We start from the raw sequence: 18281 nt of genomic DNA, 5'->3' as shown, positions 1-18281 counted from the left end.
ACAAATGAGGGAAATGAAGTTCAGAAAGATTAAGATTCACACAGTAAATGATTGGAGGCAGAAACTGAACCCAGATTTTGTGACTGCAGATCATGATACCATGGATTTAGAAATGAAAGAGAAAATAGAAATTATGTATTATATCCCTTTGTTTTATAATTGAAAAGGGAAAAAGGTGCAGAGAGGGTAAGTGATTCATCCAAAGTAACACAGATGTAGGTATAAGAAATATGATTCAAACCTAGATTATCTGACTCCAAATTTCAGGGTTGTTGCCTTCATACTACACAGTTAAAAATATAGACAATTGTCATTGAGAATGATCTTAGACTCTTGAACCATTTGGAGTCTCCAATTAGCAGTCTTCCCTTGCCAAGACCTCTGACATCTGACTATGGTTCACTACTTGGGCTTAAAATTCTGCTTATTTCTTTAATTTTTCCCTGTCCTCCTTTTGTTCTAACTTTAAGTTTCACCATCAGGGCAGGTTTCTGTCCCTCTCTGGACCTCAGTTTTTTCATCTGTAGAAAGGGAAAGCAATTGGTTTTATTCTCTACTGCACAGGATTATCATAAGGAATTTATTTTGCAAGCTTTTAAAATGATATATAAATGTGCTATTATTATTACTATTCACTGATAAACAGAAAAGATCTGTATTTCATTTTTTCAGCTGAAATTTTGATTTACCCTCTTTGCTATGATTAAAATGGATAATCACACCACCAGAAGAGGTCAGTCAGGGCACCTGCAAAATCATTATCTGACAAAATTCTGAAAACAAAATGTGCCAAGAACTCATTAAATGTATTTTTCAGATTCTTTCTTCAAGGACAAGGAAATAGTCATGTTCTATAGCAAGAACCCAGTGCTATTTCTTTCACCCCTACCCCAATCACCACTTCACTCCCAGACTCAGCTAAGAACATCAATAGTCCATTGTGGCCCATGTACCCAACTAACATGGCTGATCATGATCAGCTAAAATGCAAGCATGGCATAGAAGGAAGAAAGAGCACCAAAAACATGGGTTCAAATTCCAGTTTTGCTATATAGAATGATAGAACTAGAAATAGAAAGGACTACCAAGATAATCCAGTTTATACCCACCCTACCCCCAACTTTACAGAGAAGGAAACTAACACCCATAGAGGTTCAGCTTATTAAAGAATAAGAAGCAAAAAGGAATTTAAGGTTCTTTTTGTAAACCTAGTGCCCTTTCCATGACACCATGCTGCATGACCTTGTCCAAGTCATATTATGCCTTTGACCTTCAATTTCCACATCTATAAAGTGAGGGAGTTGAACTAAATGGTTTCTGAGGTCCTTTCCACTGCTATTGTAGATCATATACAAGGTATACAGCATTTCACCAGATAACTGTAGAAGAATTTGAAGTAAAACAAATTAGTTGAGTAGATCCTAGAACCTTAGAGTTGAAAGACATCCCTGAAGTATCCCCACCAAACCCAAACCTAAGAAACAATCCACCTTCTCTACAATATACTTGACTGATGACATACGGCCTCTACTGGAAGACCTGTGGACATGGGGATCTCATTGAATTTGGAGACAGCTCTGATTGGTAAACAGCTGGTCCTTAAAAACAACCTAAACCTAGTTCTTTTGAAATTTCCACCCATTCTTCTAGTTCTATTCTCTGGGCCCAGGAAGAAACAAATCTAATTCCTCTTCTATAGACCAGTTCTTCAAATACTTGAAGATAAATGTCATATAGTATGGTGTATAAAGACACCAGTTCTGTTGACTCCACTGTCCAGATCCCTGCTCCTGATAGGAGTCCCTTTAAGATACAGAAGGAAGTATGACCAGGGTTTTCATTTCAGACAGACCTTGTACTCACACATGCAAGACCTTTTTGACTCAGGCTCATTCATGGGTTTTCTTAGTTCATCCTCTTTCTCAACTTTGCCATTTCTCACCTCTCATTCTCACACTCACCCCTACCATTTGATGCTCATTCCAAACTCTTCTGATTTGGACTATACTTAATACTTGCCAACCTATTTGTTCTTTCTCTGATTAAAATTGTGCATCCTTTCTCTATGCGATAAAAAAATCAACTACCAAACACAGCCTATTTCTCCTTGACCACAATTGTCAATCAACCTCTAGCAGCGGAATAAAAACTCCACCATTGCTCCACGTGGTTGTCCTCATGTTTGCCATGGAAACATAAGTTAAACCCCTGAAATAATACCTGAAATCCCACAGGCAAACAACCACGAGTGAATTTTTTTTAGATGACCTATGATTTCATTCTCAGCAAGAGGTCTTTCTACTAATGTAGAACTGCAACTACTTGCTCATTATTCGTGAAAAAAGATTGCCTAGAACCCTTGAGAGATTAAGTCCATACAAGGGTCAAACATATGGAGGTGGGTTTTTAACCCAGGAGTCACTGACTATTACTTTCAACTATGTATAATCCATCAAAAGAGGGAGATGAACTTGGAGTCACAAGATTTAGGTTTAAATCTTTCTTCCATCCTTACTACTACTGTGATCTTAAGTATATAGGTAGTCGCTAATAAAAAAAAATCAGAATTTGAACCTAGATATCCCAGACCCAAGCCCAGCGCTTTTTCCATGACCAAGCTCCCCGATTATCTTCCTACCACCACACATGAACAAAGGATTTCAGTTTCAGCTGCCTGTTTTCTCTCTTACAAGTGCAACTTTCCAATTTCTAGTTACTTTAATACAGAGCCTAATGTCCTGTGGAAACTGATGTGAGCTAGGCATGCATGGTTTATTATCGATTTCCTTACAAAGGCTTATTTTGGGACTACAAACAGCATGAACATAAAAGTTAAGGCAAAATACTATCTAAACTGTTTGACACAAAGGGAGCCTATTTCCATCCGCCGGTGGGTGAATGGAAGGCTATTGCTATGATATCTGGTTAATCCTTTCAGGCAGAGAAAAAGGTTTTCTTTGGCTCTGGATCTCAATGCCTGTGTATAAAATGCTGTTGCCAAGGAACTCAGGCTAAAAGCATGGTCCTTGTCTCCTGGGTCAGGGTGGGTACATGAATAGTGTTTGGAAGAGAGCACGATCGCCCAAATGGTGTTAGGCGAATGACTTGCATTGTGATTATAAAGGCCAGAAATTTTAGTGTGGGGATGTTCAGCCTCCCCCTGTTTCTATTCTCTCCTCAATCTTCCTGCCTCTGTAATAGTCCCTCCTACAGTGTGAATGAACCTTTCCCTAACCTGGTGCTCTCTCTTCCCTCTGCCTTCACCCTATCAGAGCCTCTTCTCAGCTTCATATCCTAATGTAAAGTCATTGTGTTCCTTTCTAGGGAGATTTGCATTTAAGCCTAGCTCTCTCTTAAGGTAAGGGCAGCTAGTAGTGCAATGATTAGATCACCACACAAGAAGCCAGAAAGATTCATCTTCCTGAGTTGAAATCTGAACTCAGACATTTCCTAGCTGTATGCTCCTGGGAAAGTCATTTAGCCCTGTTTGACTCAATTTCCCCATCTATAAAATGAGTTGAAGAAGGAAATGGCAAATTACTCCAATATCTTTGCCAAAAACATTCTAAAATGGGGACATAAAGGGTCATACATGACTGACAATGACTAAACAAAATGTTTCTCATTAAATAACAATAGTCATAATATATAAATATATATATAATACATACATTCATCTGCATATATATGTATATACATATATATATATATAAAATTTATAATTGCATGTATGTGGGGAGGGTACATATACAGGGAGTTCTAAAAATTTTCATGCAATTTTAAGCCATTACAACTTAAGACTTCATTAAGACTTTTTGAATACCATTTATACATATCTGCCTCTCTCTCTCTCTCTCTCTCTCTCTCTCTCTATATATATATATATATATATATATATATATATATATATACATATATACACACACACACACACACACATATGATACATGTATATATTTGTGTGGTGTGATTCCAGACTCCTCTGAAATCACAGTAGAAAGCAATCAGAAAAAGAATCTTTTTGAATGAACATATACATAGGCAATAATGATGATAAGAACAATGATAATAACCCACATTTTTATGGAACTTTATCCCATTCAAGAAATAATTGTTAGGTGGATAGAAAGCTGACCTTGATGCCAGGAAGCTGTGAGTTCAAGTTTTCCTTCATATATATATATATATATATATATATATATATACCAGCTGTGTGAGCCTAGGTAACTCATTTAAGTTAACCATTCAATGCTCTGAGAAACATTCTAAGAATCTAGTTTGTAGAGAAGGTACTAGCCTGAATTGGTTGAGAGTCTTCAGCATCAGGATCATATACCATTTAACTGACAAGTTCATTCCCTACGCCTTTATTTAAGATAGGTGACAGATAATGGATAAGCAGCTAAATAGACAGATAGATGGACAGACTTTACAAATAAATACAAGACCTATGGATTTTTATTGGGGATCTGGGATTCATTTGTTTTTTATACTAGTCTAATCTCTCAATATGAATTTCAAAGTCAATAAAAGAAAAAGAATTTGATTTTGTTTAACTTCCCTGGAAAGTATTTTAAGGTGTGATAATCAATCATTATATGCTACTGTCAGCTAATTCTACATTCATTAATTCAGTGTTTACTGAACATTTAACTACATGCAAGACAATATGCTTGGTGATATAACTTATCTGTTTATCCATCTATCCATCAATATGTTAACTCTTGTATTTAGTCTCAGGTTTCACCTTTGAAAAGAAACATTGATAAAATATAAAGCGACCAGAATAAGGAAAAATTGAAACCAAGTTATATGAGGATCCTTTGAAGGCACTAGAAATGTTTATCCCAAAGAAGAAAAATACTTCTGTACTATCCTAAGATTTCTGAAGGGAAACAACATGGGAAAGAAGAAAGAACATTTTTAGATACTTACTAACTTGTTCCAAGCACTGTGCTAAGCAATTTTAAAATATTATCTCATTTTAATCTCAAAACAATCTGGGGACCTAAGTGAAGTTAATATCCTTGCTTTTAACAGTTGAGAAAACTAAAGAAGGGAGAGATTAAGTGATTTACCCAGGATAACATAGATAAATAGTGAGTGTCTGAGGTTAGCAGTCTTCATTCCAGGTCTTCCTGACTCTCCAGGTCCAGAGCTCTATGCATTCACAACCTGGCTGCCTCAGTAAGAAAAAAACAAAAGTATTAGACTTGTTCCACACACTTCCAAAAGACAGAATAGGACTTCGATTGCCTGTGGAATCTTGGTATAACTCTTCAAAAAACCTTCAATGGCTCCTCTTTAACTATCAAATAAACATAATGTCTTATTTTTTATTTCTTATATTCTCTTTTTTCATAGTATGATTTCTTAATTCTCCCTTTCAAGGTCTTACACAATCTTTTTCATTGGTGTTTTCTGGTTTTTGTTTTATTTTTAAGGCAATTAAGAATCAAATGACTTCTCCAGAATCATGCAACTAGGAAGAATCTGAGGTCAGATTTAATCTCAAATCCAGCTGACTATAGGGTGGGTACCCTATACACTGTGCCACCAAGTGACTCCTCACAGTGTTGTTTCTACCATGCTTGTCCAACCTAATTATATGCTACTCCTCTTCACCTACTCCACATTCCAATTGAATTGGTATGTTGTTTTTCCATGATATTTTCTTGCCCTCTCTTTTCTCAGAAACTGCTCATATTAAGATCACTCCAATCTCATGCTAGAAATTGACTCCTCTTGGATCATCTCCATTTGCTCAATTCCTTCTACTTCTTGAAGGCCCAATTTACTCCATTGAAGAACTCTAAAATATGTCATTTCTCCCTATACCACCTTATATTTCTCCTTTGCCTTTCTCTCTCTCTATCATAAGTATATTTGTACTAGTTCTTCCCATTTGATTGTAAGTTTTTAGAGAGGAAGTTCTAACTTGCATGCATCCTTATATCCCTTACATCTCCTGGAGGGCCAAGCCTACATTGTCTTCTAATAAATACTCATTGTATTGCTGGAGTGATCAGTGGGTGAATGTCTCAAGAACGCAAATATAAGCTCAACATAAGGAATAACTTCCTCACAATTAGGTTCTTTGACATTGCAGTGGCCTGCCTCATTAGTAGTCAGTCAGTGCCCTGTAACTAGAGGTTTTCAAGCAGCATGTGGATGGTCCCCTGGGAAGGGTGTCTTAGATTCCTTAATAGGCAAGAAATTGGGCTAAATGTCTGCTACAGACTCTTCCAATGCAGAAACTCCTAGCATTCCAACTGCATATATAAAAATATCCCATCATGAATACAGTTGTTACAATAAAAAAAAAGCATGTCACCCCAGGTCTGTGGAGATATTTAGCAGGAAAATCTATATGACCCTAGTGAAATCACATCAGAATATTGCATTTAGTTTGAGGCACCTCATTATGAGACAAATTGGAAGAAGTTCAGAAAAGAGCAATCAAAATGATTAGGGGGATGGAGAAATTGATTCCAGTAGAAAGATTAAAGGGACTGGATGTGGATGGCCTGGATAAGTGATGACTTAGGAGGTGGAGGAGGAGAACTGTTTGTAAATATGTGTATTGAAAAGCAAAAAGCTTCAACAAACATATAAGAGAAGATAAGAAACAAAAGCAAAAATAGAGACCATAAAATAAAACTATATATGGTACAATAGAACAGATTTGTATTGAACACCTACAATATGTGGAGTTCTATATAGGCTTATGGGAAGACAAACATTAATGAAGATCCAGTCTCTGACCTCAAAAAGTTTATGATCAAGTCTAAAGGATGGCAAACCATAATCCTGCCACCTAAGTTTTTATAGCCCATGAGCTGAGAATGGGGTTTATTTTCATTTTCAAATGAATTTTTATTATATTTAAAAATGTAAAAATCAGTCTTAGTTGGGTGGCACAAACCAAATGGCAAACCAGATTTGGGTTTTGGAGATGCAATTTGCTGACTCTTTGATCTGGTCAATTGATAGATACCAATACTGAGGACAACATAAAACAATATTAAATGGTGTTATACATCCTTTTATAAAAGAGAGGGGGGGGAAAGTGATCACCAGCTCAGAGGATGGGGTAGAGACGATGGAGGAAGAGGAAATCATAGCAAACTTCCAAGAGAAGGTGAGATGTGATTTGGACTTGAAAACATGGGTAAGTATTTGATAGGCCAAAAGAGAGAATGACAGTCTATCAGATGTAGATTTGAGCATTGACATAAGGGTAGAACATAGGGCTTTTGGGGATCTGTGGTGTAGTAGACCTATTTGACTGGGGCACAGAGAATGTGTAAGGTAAAGTGTGAAATAAGTCTTGAAAGGAAAAGTGGCAGCATATTTTAGAGATTCTTGAATTCTGAACAGATGAGTTTGAATTCTGCTTAGACTTGAAACTCCAAAAAATAGAATGGGAACTCTATCCTCTGTGTGGTTGAAACTTCAGATAAGTAAAATATCAATGGGAGATGGGAGACTGTGCTATGGTCACTGCCTCTTTATATTAGAAATCTTAACCAACACCCCAGGCTCTGAGTTGGGTGGAATTAAGAGGCCTGGCCTGAGAACAAGCTCATGTGTACTTTACAGAATTAGGTGGTACTAAATGAACAAGGGACCTTTAAAATAATCAAATCTAACATCTGCTCATTTTGTAGATGAGGTAATTTATGGGAAATGATTTATCCAAGATCGCATGGCAAGTTAGTAGCAGAGCTATGACTAGACCCTAGATTTTTGAGTTCTCATTCAGTTTAATAACAATAATAGTAATAATAATATTAACTAACAATAAAAAGAGATAGCGATAGAATTTAAATAATGTTTTACAAATCATTTTACAAATACCAGTTCATTTGATCTTCAAAAACACCCTAAGAATATTATAGACTCATTTCTACAGATGAAGAAACTTAGACAAACAGAAGTTTTGTTTGCCAGGACTCATACCACTAGGAAATGTCTGAGGCGAGATGTAAAATCAGATCTCAACTCTAAATCTAGCTCATTTACCCAATTTACCACCTAGCTGCCTTGTTATCTGTATGTTTTTGTGTATTTGCAACTTGCTTTACAGTTTAGATGTGCTCCTAACACATTAGCTACACAGAGAGAACAACATTATTTAACATAAGAAGTCAGACGAACTAGTTTCAAGTCCCTGCTCTTGCTACATGCTGTCAATATTGCCTCAGACAAGTCACATCTCCTTTCTGGACCTCAGTTTCTTCTTTAGTAAAATGGAAAAGTTGACTAGTTAGTAGGATGGACTGTGGAAAGAGTTCTAGGTTTGGGAGCTAAAAGAGACCTTGGTTTTTGAATCCTGTTTCCAGTACTCACTAACTATATCACCACATAGGCAATTAACCTCTCTGAGCTTATTATTTTATTTGTAAAATGAGGAAAATTATATTCATAGCACTCACCTCATTGGAATATTGTTAGGCTCAAATAACCTTTGAATATCACTTGGTAGGTCCTGAAGCAATAAATAGTAGCAACAATGGAAAGTGTTCTTGATTTGATGTTATCACCTCAGTCAACTGGTACCTGTATGACTAAGCAATTTACTTAACCTCATTGGTCTCATTTTCCTCAATAAAATGGAATTGGATAGTAGCCTTTGAGTCCCCTCGAACTCTAGTTGTATGGTCCTATGGTCCTGTATTCTTATAGTCTCTTCCATCTCTAAATCTATAATCCAATATTCATTATCTCTTACATGGTCCCCTACAACTCTAAATGTACAGTTCAATATATATTGCTTCTAAGTTCCTATAGGGTTATTCATTTCTGTAAATTGGATCAGATTTTTCTATCAACTTCAATTTACACTTAGGTATAAAAGGTATTTCAATACTGCAAAAGATTTGATTGCACCTTCCCTGAAACAGGTTGTTACATGTTTGTACCTCAATAGATGGCTTCACAAACTACTGTCACCAGAACATTCAGTGGCCAGTCATTCAGGGATGAGTATTTTTGCCTTTGCCAAAGTTGGACCTTGGATAAGAGCCTATTTCCAGATCTTGTACAATGGTGTTAGGATCTTTTCTAAGCAGATATTAAGCATTAAAAAAATAGCCTTGGGGAGCTCAGGGTCATTCCCATATCCTCACAAGGGATAAAGAAGCACTTTAGTGAAGGATCTTGTATTCAAAGCAGATACATATATGTTGTGTGTGTGTGTGTATATACATATACGTTCTCATACTTCTACCTCCTGCATTCAAAATAGACTAATTCCTGTCTACCATATATATAAATGGTAGAGTTCCTTAGGAATGGATAGACTAGATGAACAAGGGATTTTAGCCAAGTCTCTGTGTCATGACAAGATAGAATTGGAAATCAGATACCTACCCTTTGTCAGGGTCTTCCTTACAACTATCAACCTTATCATTATAAGCAGCAACAAATATTTATGGACAGTATCATATGCACATTGCTCCATACTAATCGATATGCCCCATAACCCAACCTTTAAATGACCTACTAATAGGCAGCCAGATTGACTTGATTTGCAATTAACCACCATTCCCTTTAGAGGCCTTTCTAATCTAATGATTATAAGACCATACTTCAAATGTGAAGGTAATGCAACTGACCCATCATCCACAGGGCACTAAGATGTGAGTTGCATCTCTAGTAGTCAGGAGGGGCTATATTGAGACAGCCACACTTTCTACATGATTTGTTTTGTGTCCATTGGTATACTTCCTGAAAGGTGGCTAGAGCTTAGTATGGGGATATTGATCAGAAAACAAGATCTTTTTGATCCCCGAATAGAAGTCAAGAATTACTTTTCTTTGGTTTGTAATAGGGCTTGACAAAATGACCTCAAGTTGGCAGAAGAGAAAAAAAGATTATGGATAAACCATAAGCTGGACATAAACTGTCCCAAGTAAATAGAGCTGACATCCTTCAGAACACATGAACTCAACTACTCTTAGAGTTTAAGGTTTAAGTATTTTGACCTACATATAATAGTAGTAATAGCAATAACTCACATTTCTATAGTACTGTCTAGAGTAAAGAAGACCAGAGTTCAAATCTAGCCTCAGATCTACAAACTGCATATTCCTAGGAAAACAATTTAACTTCTGTCTTTCTCAGATTTCTCAGCTATAAATGGGGATAATAATTGTATCTACCTTCCAGGGTTGTTGTTAGCATCAATGACTTATTTATAAAAGCACTTGGAATAGTACTTAACATTAACAAATGTTTCTGACAAAAAAATTTGTTTCTTTTCCTCTTCTTCTTTCCTTCCTTCCTTCTTTCCTTTCTTCCTTCCTTCCTTCCTTCCTTCCTTCCTTCCTTCCTTTCTTTCTTTCTTTCTTTCTTTATTTATTTATTTATTTCTCCCATCTTTCTTTTCCTTCCTTCCTACTTTCCTCACAACTCCTGTGAGGTTAATTGTGCAATCAATATTATTCCCATTTTACAGATGAGACTATGGGTTCAGAATTTTGAAATGAAGTACCTATGGTCAAAAGTCTAGCAAATGATTAAACCAGAACTTCACCCAGCTCTTCTGATTCTACACCCCCAGACCTAACAACCTTATCATGCTGATTCTCTTTTAGCAGTGCTACTAGCCAAGGATACATGGCATTATGAAGTGTTTGGGAGGGCAATGGAAGGAATCTCATATACCCATAAAGTAAGTACAACACTGAGCAACCTGGAGCTGTGAAAAGAGTGTTTATCTGGCAATCTGTTCTGAATTCCTGCCCCACCTTAGCAACTAACTCACTATGAGACCTTGAGCAAACTACTCCTCTTCTCTGAACTTCAAGCAAGATGGCTAATGCCTGTTTTGACATTCTCCGATTCTAAATGCATCACTTAGCAGAGGAGACCTGCTTCTGAAAAGTTATATGCAAATCAGACTTTTTGTAAATCGAAACTTATATGAAGAACCCTAGAAGAGGCTGCTATTTAAAGAACCCTTTGGTGAATACTTAGCAAAGTGATGAGTCATTTTTTATTCTTTATTGAAAGTAACTTTCCCCCACCCTGACTATGATCCCATATCTCGAATTTATTAGCTCTGTTTGTTCATATTTCTAGACGTCATTTTTTCTTAAAGTGGCTTCCATTTAGAATGATAATCAGAGGTTCTATGAGCCAACCAGCATCTGTGTAGAAGTTATTTGTTGATTTTTTTAACCCAATATATCCAGTATCTCTGACACCTGTCACTGCACAAGTGCCAGAGTCTTCAAGGTCATAGTTTGAAGCTTCCATGGCTGAAAGGGTAAAGGTGTCTTTTATCTGGAAGATAAATCTCACCTCGGGACAACTGAAGACTATTGAAAAGAGACACTAACCAAATAAATCAACTACCTTGTGGATATTGCCTTAATATCATTAACAACCTATCTTTGTCAGAGATTAGAACAAAGCTGTGGTGAGGAAAACAAGTCATTCCCCAGTGAGAAATGGGTGGCATTCTATTGAAGGAATCTTTTCATCACTTGTGATGAGGTCTGAAGGACAGATTTTTTCTGATACTAATATCTCTCCCTCCAGCTGGTGGAGGAATGATTCCACCATAAAATCAGGCAGCATTGATCAAGTAACTGTCTTAGGATGTATGAGGCATATCAAAGAGCACCCAGTGTTAGAGCAAGAAGAGAGCATCTCTTCACATCCCTAACTTAACTGACCTTCCTGGATCAGGAGGGGAATGTCACACACCCTGATGATGCCTTCACTGACATGGCACTACATCGTATAGCAAGGCAGGGCAAGAGTGGAAAGTATACCAGTTACTGTAAAATGGCAGTGTCTGAGAAGACAGATTGAGTAGTATAAATAGTCAGCTCCTTGTCATTTTCAATTTCCATCCCTTTCCAACAGAAATCTCTCCAACCACAATTAGCTTTCTGCTTTTATCTTCATTCTTTAGAACCTGTTTCTGTATTCCAGAGGGTCTGTTTGGGGATATAATATGATTTGATTAAGATACAAATCCTCTTTTTCTCCCAGAACCAGACTTTCAGTATTTATTAGTCCTTCTCCATTCCCCATTGGAGAAGTCAGCAACTGAGAAGTCATCTAGCCTATTTCTCTCTTTTTACAAATAATAAGATTGAGGGCTGAAAAAATAAAGCCAAAAAATTACAGATCCCCGATTTGATTTCAAGTCTCCTGATTCCCAGTCCAGTCCTCTTTCCACTAACCTCTTATAACCAAAATCAAGCAAGTAGTGAAACTTTCCATTTCCTTTTTAAACTTGTCTTCAATTGACCTTTCTGATGTCCTGAGGGTAAGTTTGAAGACTTTCCCTTGGCAAGTCATTAAGATGTTATCTCATTAAGAGATAAGACATTTGAGGTCACCAGAATAATTCTCATTTTATAGATAAAGAGGTTAAGAGAGGAAAGTGACTTGCCCAGGGTCATAGCATGTGGCAGAACCAAGATATGAGGCTATGTCATCCCACCCCAAGACCAGGATTATACCACTATGAAAGCCCACCCAAAGAGTTCCTCCTGACAGCCTTATTTGTAACACAAATGCTATTCACTAACTACTCAATCAAACAATTAGACAAAAAGCAGATGCTGAAAAGCTAATGAAACCCTCTGAGGCTTTTATTACTGCTTATCACATTTTACATGGAATGCCATTTTCTTTGCTTATTAAAGGCATGTTGGAAAATGTAGAGACAGAAACACCTGGCAAAGGCACAGCATATCCAAGAAAAAAGACCTGATGTTTTCTCAGAACACCCTTATGAGGGCATTGCCATCACAATCGTCACTAGGGCATCAAGACACACAGAATCAAATCTCTGCCCTTGAGGATGCAATTTGCTTCCATAGTTCAACTCCTTATTAAGCAGCTATTGTGAGTAAAACCCTGAGTTCAATATCAGGGATCCTAAGATGAAAAAGGACACAGCCCCTGCCCTCTAGCAGCTCCTCATTTCATTGCTATGCTGAATGGTTCTTGTCTCTCATAATAGAAGAAAACCAACATGACAACATTATGTAAGAGACAAGTTACAGTGTGTCCGACTCTGGCTGATCAGACCAATATGAGCTCGGAATGCTCTACCACAGGTCAAACACAAATAGTCCAGGTGAACACCTGGGGTGGGTTCTCTAAACTTGAACATCTCATGTTTCATTTGAGCTGCTTCACTTACAGTGTCTATCTGATGAAGGCACACCATGCTAGGTGGTCCTGTGTCTCCCATGCAGCACAATCAATTCCAAAGTTCTTAAGAGAGACCTTCAGAGTGTCCTTGTATTGCTTCATCTGATCCACTATGACCACTTGCTCTATGTGAGTTCTTCATAAAATAAAATAAAATAAAAATTGCTATACTATAAAGCATAGATCCAACTCATAAATTTTAGACCAGAAAACAAGGGAGACCTGAGACCAAATCCTGCCTCTGATAACTATTAGTTGTATAACCATGGACAAGTCACTTAATATTTATGAGCCTCTATTTTCCCATCTGAAAAATGAGAATAATAAAGCACATATCTTACAGAGTTAATGTGAGGCCTAAATGAGATTGTTTATGTAAAGTGCCCAGTGAACTAACAATACAATAGCATAAAAAATGCTGATCTGTTTAAAAGCACACAATCATAAATTACAGATTGTTATAATCTAAAATAAGCCTGAAAGGGAGGGACTGTAAAGCATGATGAGTTATATCTCAAAGGGATCTTAATTCAAGTCTTCCTTTGACCAGTGAAGAAACTGAGGCCAAAAGTGATTAAGCAATTTTCTCAAGGTCACATAGAGAATTACAAAGCTGAAACAATTTCTCCTACACTTCAACTAAGTGTTCTTTCCATTAAATGATATTCTCTACCACTTGAAGGATCTTTTACCATTGAAAATCAATTTCCAAATACTGCCCTCATTTGCCATTGAATTAGCAAAGTGAGTGGTGCATGTAACATCATGGGCTTCCAACATTAAGCAATAAAAATAACAATTATTCTTCATATTTAGGTAGCACTTTTGAGTTTATAAAAATAATAAATAATAAATAATAAATAAAAAAATAAATAATCTTTATTGTAAAGTCTCACTTTTTTCTTTTTTTTAATTCCTTTCCCACCCATCCCATACTAAGAAGATAAAAGAGTAGGTCATAAATCTCTAAATTCTCCATATTTCCTCCACAAATAGACAGAAATTGCATAAGAAATTAATGTAGAGCAGCAAAAATAAAGAAGTAAAGCAGTTGTCCTCCTAAGACACCTTGAGAGGACCTCAGAAAAGACAGGACCTCCATGGGCTGAGATTTGGTTAGAGTGAAGGGCAGAAACCTCCAGGCTAATTCCACTGAATCAACAAACAACAGGTCCTAACCACAGGCAACTCCACTAGGAAACAGATTAGGCCTCTAGACATTTTGGTTCAATTTTCACCTCACTCAAAGCTTGAGAAATGTTATCCTTTCCCTTCTACCCAACACATGCTGTTTCCAGGGTCAGACCTAGCTGTGTTGGCCCAAAGTGATCTGGAGCTATGGTTATGGGTGAAGAGGAACAAACACAGTCCTAGTGAATGTGGTGTTACAGGGAGTAAGAATCTCACCTTTAATGAGAGAGGATGCTATTTTTCAAGTTTAGCAGAAGAAGAAATAAAATATGTAAAGTGACCTGTCCAAGAAAAGAATCTAGACCCTTCTCTATAGTCTGACTACAGGACTCTTTTTTTAACTTAATCTCAATTACATGAATGATAAAGAAATGAGAGAATAGGTACCTTACATTTCTACATAATTCTCATATAGACCAAGGTCTGATTTTCACCCATAGAGACCTTGAACCAAAGTTTATCTACCTAGCTGGCTTCACCCATAAAACCTGTTAAATGAACTTCATAGAGGTATAGAACTTAGCGCTCTGTGTTCTCACAAGAGTTTCATCTGATGCAGCCTCTTGTCTTTGGACAGGTAAATTATTGTTATTTCCATCACTTAGGTAGTAGAAGGGTTGAGATGTGTATATAAGACTCACCCCAAGGTCAGGTTCAGATTACTAAAGGGCTAGCAGAGTTCTCCAATATTCCTTTCTGATTCTAAGCTGAGATTCATTCTTTCCTTGGTCACCACTGAATAAAGAACCTCTGGAGGATAAATACTAGAAGTTAGATGATACCTTTGCCCTCTACATCAGTTCTTATCCTGGGGAAGCTCCAAGGAATGGGGTTCCTAAAAATGAACACTTGCTACTTCTATAACCTAGATCCATTGTCCTCGACTGCGAAATGGAGAGATTTAATCAGATGATCTCTGAATTCCCTCCCAATTCAAGAATCCTATGACCCATTTTACAGATGAAATTGCTGATCTCCACAGTGGCACATTGAGTTGTCCAAACTAATATGATCATTAAGTGGAAAAAGATGGGTCTGGAGCCCTTGCTCTTCATTGCAACACAACAGTTCTCTATCAATACTTCAGGAGTCAATCTGAAAATGTGAGATAGCCACCATCTTTCATACCTCCATTAGTAATCTCACATTTCCTATACACCATTTTCTAACCTTAAATACCAAAGGCTATGCTTCAGTCATTCTAGTCCACAATGAGTTAAAGAGAGTTGTTGTCCAGCCTATTTATGCATGCCATTGCTAGCATAGAGATCTTTTGTCAGCATGTGCAAAAATTCTTTTGGAAGTTTGACAGGATTAAGGGGATTAATACATTACAGCATTATTACAGCATTCATGGGGGATTTTCCAAAGACTTTACACTGTGATCTATTTGTCCTGTTACATAAAACTAGCATTAATAGGCTGATGGCAAGAAGGATCTGTGGAATCAATAACCTTATTTTTGGTAAACACATTTATCCACTGCACTTGGTCATTAAGGCCTGCCGACCCTCCCACAGTGTACGTCAACAAAATTGCTTCAGGAGCATCCATTTGCCAATTAAGCTGAGGGTCTGTCTGACTTCTCCAGCCCACAGATGGCAGGAGGTAGGAGAATTAATGCTGGAGCATCAGCCCTTCCTCCCTCCTCTTGTCCTCCACCCCCACCCTTATATCTTGCTAATACACACAAATACACATATATACACATACAAGCATGCATGTGCACTCAAGTGCATACATATACATCTTGCAGATTTTCAGATCCTCTACTGTTTAGAAAAGGAGGCTCATGCTGTCCTCTCAAGCAGGGTGTAGTGGTAGATTATAATAATAATAATTAAGATTATTATTTATTATTATTATATTAATGACATTTATGTAATTCCTAATATGTACTAGACACTTTACAAAAATTATTTTATTTGACCTGCACAATAACCTTGTGAGATAGGTATTCTCATTATTTTCATTTTATGCATGAGAAAACTTAGACAAACAGTTTAAGTGACTTACTCAAGGTCATTCCTATTAAGTGTCTGAGATTGCATTTGAACTCATGTCTTCCTGACTCTAGAAGTAGTGTTCTAGTCACTGTACCACCTATCTGCTACCAATCCTAGTAGATAAGGAACCCATTTCATTTTGGGTATCTACAGGGAAATAAGCAGGGTAGGGTTTGGGGAGAAAAGGAATGAGGTGTGTAACTCTGTTGAACTGTATTGACACTTAGTTACTCCACCTTACATTCTTTTCAAATTCCTGCCTCCTGCTTTCAAGGGTCACTCTGCAAAACACTCAGATTAGGTTTTTGCATATCCATAAGCACTTTGCATCAGACAGATATATATATTTATATACATTTATATACATGTATATGTATAAATATATGTGTGTAGATGCATGTATGTATACACCACAAGCCAAGTACAACAATTATATTTATACAGTTGCAGCCCATATTTATGTTACATTTTATGTTTTACAAAATGCTTTTCTCACATCCCTACGAAGTATATAAAGTAATATTCCCATTTGAAAAATAAGAATAAGAGGCTCATTGAGGTTTAATAGCTTGTGGTCACATGGCTGATAAAGGAAGAAATGGGACTATAATACCAAGTCTCATGACTCATTATTGGGGCCTAAAATGACCTTCAAGTCAATGACTAAGACTCATAGATCTAGAACTGGAAGATACCTCAGAAACTATCTGAACTCCTCCCTTCTATTTTACATATGAATACACTGAGCCTTAGGGAAGTTTTTGCCTAAGCAGATGAAGAAAGAAAATGTCTGAGATAGAATTTAAATGAGATCCTCTAATTCTAGAGCCAATGTTCTGTTTTTCCACCATACCCCACTCTATTTATAAAGAAAAAAAAATTCCAGAGAGGGTACAAAATCTGCCCAGGGACAAAGTGAGTAGTAAAGTCAAGTCCTCTTTGGATTATAAAATGTTGATTCTTCTTATGTTCAACCTTGAAGATGATTTCTTATCAGTTCCTTCATTTATTCTGAATCTTTTCCCCAGTCCCTAACCTCTCAAACAGTCAACATTTTCCTCATTCTATTACTCTTCCCCCACATAGCCTCCTTGCTCTTAAGTGACCTCCATATCACTGGAGTTATTCATGTAGAAGCTAGATAATTCTTCATCTGTAAAATGAATGGGTTGGACTAGATAAGGAGTCAGATGCTCAGTTTCCTCATCTGTAAAATGAGGGTAGTAATATGTAGAAATAAGATTTAAAGTTGTAAGAAACATTAATAGGCATCCAATTCATCTCTTGAATTTTGCAAATGAGAAAACTGAGGTCACCTAAAGAGGAACTCATCCAAGCCTGCATGAACACAGTAGTATCAGAGTCAGAATTTAAATCCAAATTCTGTCCACTGAATGAGACTTAGGACTCAGTCATCTTTAAGTCCCCTGTAATTCTAATTTTGAAAAGAAAAAGTCAATATATGTGTATAATACCCAACAAAAAGATTAATTTTTTTAAAAGTTCCAGAAAATAGTGATTCTTACAGGAAATATATATTTTTAAGGTGGAAATCATGTTAAAGCTTAATGGAATGCTGAAATATCCATTATCCTCCAGGCAATACCCACTATTCCTATCATAGTTCAGAATTGTATTCTCCAGATTTTGATCACCATAACACTGGATTTTGGGAGAGGCAGGAGAATAGAGACAAATTTCACATTGGGGTTTTCCTCTGGTAACCCATCATGGTGTCCCCTCCAAACATACATACACCATAGTGTTGAGGAAGAAAGAGAGCGAATATTCTTTCAGCACAATGGACACCCATTTTTTGCCCCTTAACATACTATATGATCTGGAACAAGACATGTCTCCTCAAATCAAGATCTTTGTTTACTCAGCTCAATTCAGGTT

Source organism: Macrotis lagotis, chromosome 1, assembly GCF_037893015.1.
Source record: "Macrotis lagotis isolate mMagLag1 chromosome 1, bilby.v1.9.chrom.fasta, whole genome shotgun sequence".
NCBI lineage: Eukaryota > Metazoa > Chordata > Mammalia > Peramelemorphia > Peramelidae > Macrotis > Macrotis lagotis.
Note: the sequence above shows the minus strand (reverse complement) of the source record.